The following is a 7,831-nucleotide window of genomic DNA, read 5'->3' as shown; positions in this document are numbered from 1 at the left end:
TTTGCATCTAAAATATCCCCAAATAAGTTTTTTTTTTTTTTTTCAAAAAATTTTTTGGGGAGGATTATGTGTCCCTACATAAGACATATTTATAAAAAAAAAAACTTATTTTTTTGTATATATTTTATGATTTGTGTGCATCCCTCAGTTTGACTTACCACCCGTCACACTAACGTGTTTTAGCTGTAAATAATGTACTGTTGCTATAAATGACTTCACATTTAGCAGAAGTGACATCATTTAAGCCTTGTAGCCACCAAGAACAAAAGTAGGCTAGTACTGACATTCTTTTACATTGTTTATATGTTGCTTTTTCATGTTAGGCAGGGTTCGTCAAGCTTAAACCAACCACCCCGTCACACAAAATAGACAGGGAAAACAGTTTTTTATTGCATTTTTTGCATTATTAATGCAAAGAAAATTATATTTCGGATTGAATGCATATATTCTGGATGTGGAACTTGACTACATGGGAGATCTGCGGCAAATTTGGGATGAAATTTACCACCCCGCCACATACCACCCCGTAACATGTTTTATTGTGACGCGGTGGTAAAGGATGTAATGGAGTGGTTCTGCTTCCTGTTTGAATGTGAGGATGTATGAAATCAAGGATTCTAATAGGCTAATCAATTTATTTTTCTGTTACTTTAACCCTGTTTGGTTCATTCACTCACTTACTATATCACTCTTACACGTGATGTATTACTCACTATCTCTTTCAGTCACTCATCACTCACTCACTCACTCACTCACTCGCTCGCTATCTGTGTTTAATGAATTACATTTTATAACATTTGAAGACAGATCTGTCTCCATCATGGCTACATTAAGCACTGCTGAGAGACAACAGCGATGCTGTGCATGTTGGGATGCTGATCCTGAGAGGAGGAAAAAATATCTAGAGCAGGGGTGTCAAACTCAGTTCCTGGAGGACCGCAGCCCTGCAGAGATTAGTTCCAACACTGCTCCAACACACAAACCATGTAGTTTTCAAATAAGCCAGAAGAACTTTAATTAGGGTTGAATCTAAACTGTGCAGGGCTGTGGCCCTCCAGGAACTAGTTTGACACCCCTGAGTGAATGTCAGACATGGAGATGGGATGTAGAACAAGGTAAAAAGAAGAAGATTAGTGATCTAAGTGAACAAAGCATAAAAAGTCGAGGAAGCACAACAAGAAGAGAAAAGAGAAAGCAGAGGCTAGGAAGCACAGACTGTCCTGTCCAATAGTCAAAGTAGTTAGGATCTTCAAGGTCAGATAGTGCACACTCCCTCTTTGAACTGTTGCCCTTTGGCCTGCGCTACAGAGCACTGAGCACCAAAACAGCCAGGCACAAGAACAGTTTTCCCCCAGCCCATATCCCACCTGAACAATACATAACACATCTCTGCACTGTACATCTGTAAATAACTCATCAAACCTTCATCTGTAAATAGCACATATGCACATTCACAATTCTGTTTATGGACATTTATTTTTCTCTGTATTTTTATTACTTTTGTTATTTATAATTTATTGCCCATTCTCTTTATTATTGGTGTTTTTATTACCTTAAATTATATGTATGTCTGCACTATGTTTGTATTTTCTGTACTGGAAGCTCCTGACACCAAGACGAATTCCTTGTAAGAAATCTTGAAATCCTTTATTTGGTTGTTTGCTTGCATGTCATTGAGAAATAAAACATGGATAACATCTAGAAAAATACTTACAAAAGGAAAATGACAACTATGAACTGCGGCAACTATAGTTGCCGGTGGGCTTAAATGGGTTCAAATGAATGACTACTAGTCGACCCAAAAAATCTTTAGTCGAGGGCAGCCCTATAGAAACAACAACCATCGTGACAATGAGGCAAGATGAGTACAATGCAAGTGAGCAGCACCACACACACACACAGGATGTCGCTGATACTTGAATTAAGGATATCTCTTTCTCTAACAGGTTTTCGGGAACAGACTCAGAGACTGGAGCTGAGAGAAGGAATCCACAGGAGAGTAGACAAGGAGGACAATGTGAAGTTAGGTGGCACAGTTAAGTAGACCATCTGATACTTTGGTGAACCTGGGACTGAGCTTCTTACAGGGCAGAAGCAGCAGGATGTCCCTAGTAGAGAGCCACATTTTCTGTCCAGGTTGATAGGATGGTGCTTGGGTCCACCGGACATCAGCGTGACTCTTTTGGTGGCATATTGCCCCCTGCATGTGGTGATGGGCAGACCTTCTCACTCTCTTAGAACCGATACTATACTGAGGGAATGTTAAAGAGTTCCCCGCACAGAAAGAATGGATGCTGGTAACCAAGCATGCACTGGCAAGGGGTTAAGCCGGTCCTCCATTAACGCAGGGAATTTTGTGGATACTTGGCCCTAGCTAGGAACTGGCTCCAATAGTTTTGGTGGCTGTGGCAGAAGGTTTAAAGGAATCACCCAAACTCCTGGATCTTCCTTTCCATATTGCCCATTGGACTCAGGGTGGTAGCCTGATGACAGACTCGTGGTCGCATCTAGGAGCTTGAAGAAAGGCTTTTCAGACATTGGAAATGAACTGAAGGCTTCTGTTGAAACCTGTCTTCAGGAAGGACAAAGTAACAGATGACATGATCCAAATAACCAATTACTTAAACACAATTTGTAGAAATTTTAAAAGGAAATGTACTGACATAAAAACGTCAATTAAAATGTACCTAACTTTACTTAAGCTAACATTACATTTAGATTTTGATACAGAATTGTACAGTTCAGCTTCTCTACATTTATTCAATAAACAACAATTTCTCAGTTGCACTTGCATGATGTTCTGTTTCTGTAAAAGTCATTTTCATCGGGCTTAGTGGGTAGCACTGTTGCCTCACAGGTCCCCAGTTTGAGTTCGGCTTAACCAGGAGGCCTTTCTGTGTGAGTTTACATGTTTCCCCCGGGTGTAGCCTATTTGTAAGCTAGTGAAGTAACTAAGTGTATATTGGTCTATTAACAAAATGGTTTATGGTTCACTTCTCAAAGAAAGCAGTAAAGAAGGTGATAGTATGGTAAACAAGACCAAAGAAAACTTATGTTACTATAATACAATTATTGAGGAAAAAAGTATCTTTATGAACTTCTGTATAATCTTTTCAGTGAAGCAATAACTATCAGATGTGATAACAGAATGTAGTCACTGATAAACTGTTCAGCAACTCAAAACAGCTGTGAAAGGGGAGGTGTTTTTACCATGTGACCAGGTTTTTACTTCTTTGATGATCTTTCAGGATGATATAAAGAGTTCACCTCTTCCTTTTTCAGACAGTGCTTTTTCAGTTGTTGTGTCTTTGTTTTCTTGAAGGACCATTTCTACTTATAATGGCACCTTTCTTGACCACAGATTACCTGAAGAATATTTTTGAACCAGCTGGCAGTGCATTTGTTGCTTTTTTGTTTTGGATTATTTTTCAGTATGTGTTTAAGATGGATTTTAAATGTCCTTGTGACCCTGAGAAAAATACTCGTGTCTGCATAGTTTACGTGACTTTGCCTACCGTCTCACTTTTCCTTTTAGTGATGATTACTGGCAAGCACATAAGGAGTATTTTCTGCAGAAATGGAACAGGAAAAACATGCAAGGCCATGATTATTTTAATGTCATTAATTAAAGGACTCTCAGTAGCAAGCCTGTGGATAATTACCGTACTGATGAATGGGGACTGGTATGTGTGTCTTACAACAACTAACTACGACTTGCCTCCTTATGAGCAAACCTTTTGCAAAATTACCAAAACCCCTGCTGAAGATGCCGATATCAGAGTCAAAAAAAGTTTTTCACGAGTAAGTATGCTTTTTATTTGTTTTGAACAGTGTACATTAGGCTTGCCGTGGTAGAATGTGATACCGGTTATACCGGTTATGAGGGAAGATATCAGTGTGGTATTTTGAGTAACACTTAGGCCTACTTGACAACACCAGTTGCTATATCTATATCCCATAGCAATGGAATAGCCTTAAATAATGTATACACTGCAAAAAATCAACATGCAAAAAAAGAAATAAAACAAATTAAGAAGAAAAAAAAACTCAAATCAAGCAAAATTATATGCCAATGGGGTGAGAAAATTTTACTTGATGAGACATCTTGAAATAAGACAAAAAAAAACTTGTGATAAAAAGTTCTTAAAATCTTAAAACAAGAAAAAAACTAAGTAAATGTAGATGTTTTAACTAGATTCAAGCAGTACAAATGTCTAGAAACCAATGAAAAAAATAGTAAAATTAGATTTTTTTTCCTTGTTTTATTTGTGGTTAGTTTTAAATACTCTTGCAAAAAATATCATGAAATGAGAATATATACACATTTTAAGAGTGTAAGGCTTATTTTGAGGGAAAAGATTGGTTTAAAATAAGTATTTAAAGTCTTAAAATAAGACTAGCTAATATGGATGTCCCCTCTCAATCTAGACTGTAGTGCTAAAAATAAGCTCTGAAAAAGACATACAATCAATAAATGAGTTACAACAAACACGCTCTTAATATCGCTTTATTAACTCGAACTGCAAAAGGAAAGCAAACGATTGTTCGAATATGACTGCAACGCATCATATCACAGCAATTGGTAAGCCTCTAAAAACAAAGCTTGGCCAAGGTTACACAGATACATCACTGAGAAAAAAAAGAACAAGAAGAAAAACTGCATTTTTATTTTGTTTTAGAATTAAAGCAACTGATGTCTATAAGAACCTGATGAAAACAACTGCTGTCAACAATTAGTGATCAAAAGACCCAAGTATGACTTAGTACTTTTTCACTACTCCCCAATGAACTTTTTCCACTCCAAAATAGCTTTTTTGTAGAAGGAAGTTGCATCACGACCATGGATTGTATCTGAAATGACTTCTGTCTGAACCACAGACAGTAGAGTTGCAACACACTTTGGGTACACAAGATGAAGTGCATAATAGTATGCCATTAGGTAGAGCACAGAGAAAAGTTGTAACAGGTGTAGTACCAACAGCCAATATGCAGTTGTCCTCTGACACGATCAGGACGGGACTGAAGAGTTGTCTCCCCCTGAGGAAGGAATCCGGGTTTTCTGTTGGCTAGAAATACAAACAAATAAATAACTGAGCAGTACATCTTGATATAAATGACCACTCCTCTATTTATCTTGGTCTTGTAGAAATATAAATAAGGTTATATGTCTTACCTCAAGGATGTGCAGCATTGCTTCACTTGCATGTCCAATCTTTTTTGGTGGTGCTACAGTTGATGGGAACATCTCTGAAGAGCCTTCATCAAGGCTATGGAGTGTTTCACTATTGAGGAGGACAAACAGTCTTTGAGCATGCATTCAAGGGATAGTTCACCCAAAATTAAAAATTTTGTCATTTACTCACCCTCAAGTTGTTCTAAACCTGTATGAGTTTCTCTCTTCTGAACACAAATTAAGATATTTTGAAGAATGTTGGTAACCAAACAGTTGATGGACCCCACTGACTTCCAAAGTATGAAAAAAAAGTGTTACCTACATTCTTCAAAATATCTTCTTTTGTGTTCATCAGAAGAAAGAAACTCATACAGGTTTAGAACAACTTGAGGGTGAGTAAATGACAGAATTTTCATTTTTGGTTGAACTATGCCTTTAAGATTTTCACTTCGCCTCCTAATTCTTAAAGCTTTCTTTTTTAATTTATTTGAAACTGCAATTTATTCCTGTGATCAAAGCTGAATTTTCAGCATCATTTCTCCAGTCTTCAGTGTCACACGATCCTTCAGAAATCATTCTGATATGCTGATTTGCTACATATTAGAAACATGTATTATTTATTAACATTTATTTTTAATATCAGTGTTGCAAACAGTTGTACCATTTTTTCAGGATTCTTTGATGAATATTTATTTGAATATTTATTTGAATTAGAAAGCTTTTTAACATTATAAATGTCTATACTGTCACTTTTGATCAATTTAATGCATCCTTGCTGAATAAAATTAATAATTTCTTTAATTTCAAAAAAAAAAAAAAAAAATAGTATAATGTATAATGCTAAAGCTTTCTATTTCAGATAAATGCTACTCTTTTTAACTTTCTATTCATCACAGAATCCTGAAAAAAAATGGTACAGAACTGTTTTCAACATTGATAATAATCAGAAATGTTTTTTGAGCAGCGAATCAGCATATTAGAATAATTTCTGAAGGATCAAGTGACACTGAAGACTGGAGTAATGATGCTGAAAATTCAGATTTGATCACAGGAATAAATTACATTTTACTATGTATTCACATAGAAATGTTATTTTAAATGGTAACATAATTGCAATATTACTGTTTTGCTGTATTTTGGATCAAATAAATGCAGCCTTGGTGAGCAGAAGAGAATTCCTTTTAAAAAATGTACCTTTCTGAAACTTTTGAATGGTAGTGTATGACACTGACAAGCAAGTAAAACTTTACTACTTGACTTCAAATGTGAAAAATCAAACAATAGTTAAGGCAGGTAGTTTACCTCCATCTAGTGTCATTGGTGGCTTCAAAACCTTTTTGTAAACCTCATAGAACTGAACTTTGCTGTAGAAGCTCTCCCAACAGGCCTTTAGTTTTGGGATGAATCTGGGGTTTCCTTTGTCAAGAATCCGGCCGAGTTCATCCATCACCTGGAATAATCCCACACATACACATTTGTAAAAACAACTGAAGTCACTAGGAACTAGAATATATTATCAGATATATTACTTACATGATGTAGTTCTCTGAAACAGGGGCAAGCTTGCAGTATCTTTGAAGGTCTGTCCTGATCCTTGAAACAGTCCGAGTTGATGAAGGCTCTCCGAGCATCAAACTCAAGGTCAAGTAGTTGAGCAACTGCCTCCTTGTTAGGCTTTGGTCTTTTATGGATCTCTTGGATGGTATGGTAATGTCTGGCCTGGCTTTGTTGACTGTCAGTGTCAGATTGGTCTTCATCTCTTCTGTAGTCAGCCTGACTGAATGGTATATCTTGTTCAGCTGTTCCTCCTTATTAAAAAGAAAAAAGAAACCAGTATAAACCCAGTAAGCCATTTTGCGTTTAAAAGGCATCTAATACCTGTCCAAACACAGCTCTAACGTCTAGGCTAGAACAACGCAAAATTTGGGCTTTGAAAATTTAATAGACGTCTAAACCATAGCCCAAGAATAGACTAGTCATCAATTAGATAACATATCAAAGAAATGAAACCAAACACCTTGTAATCACTGTTGACTTTGCTTACATGATGGAATATCGAACATCTTGCAAGTTATTTTGGCAAAAACGATATGTAACCAAATTCAAAGTTATTTTGGCTAGAAGTAGGTTACTCATAACCAGTCTATATTGGATCTATACTTAACTAAGACGGTGAAATGACGGCCATTGCTTGCTGGGAACCTTTTGATCCACAAACTTTTTTTTAAGTATATTCTGAACATGTGGTACACTTACCAGCAAGTGGTTTTGTGCTCACTGATGGTGGTGGTAGCTTTTTTGTTGAAGGAAGTTGCATCACGACCATGGATTGTATCTGAAATGACTTCTGTCTGAAGCACAGACAGTAGAGTTGCAACACACTTTGGGTACACAAGATAAAGTGCATAATAGTATGCCATTAGGTAGAGCACACCTTCATGGTGGTGTGCTTCTCTCTCCTGTGTCCAACGTTACAGCTGAAGCATTGCTACTTTCTGCTGAATCTAACGTGCAAGAGCTTGAATCACCATCATAGTCCTCAAAATCCAAACGCCTTTACTTTCTTCGTTGTGGTGTTGGACCATGTTTCTTCTTTGGGGTTCTTATGTTGTGGAGTCCCTTCATTAATTGCTTGAAGACGGAATCCTGTTCGAAGAA

At 36.9% G+C, this 7,831-nt stretch overlaps 1 pseudogene; it reads right to left on the bottom strand.

Annotated features, from left to right (window-relative positions):
- Nucleotides 1-4,723: 4,723 nt before the first annotated feature.
- LOC107744262 (uncharacterized) overlaps nt 4,724-7,831 on the bottom strand; it is a 3,647-nt pseudogene continuing 539 nt past the window's right edge.

This window comes from Sinocyclocheilus rhinocerous, unplaced genomic scaffold (assembly GCF_001515625.1).
Source record: "Sinocyclocheilus rhinocerous isolate Xijiao unplaced genomic scaffold, SAMN03320098_v1.1 scaffold317, whole genome shotgun sequence".
Classification (NCBI taxonomy): Eukaryota; Metazoa; Chordata; class Actinopteri; order Cypriniformes; family Cyprinidae; genus Sinocyclocheilus; species Sinocyclocheilus rhinocerous.
Note: the sequence above shows the minus strand (reverse complement) of the source record. Positions and strands in the feature narration are given on the sequence as shown.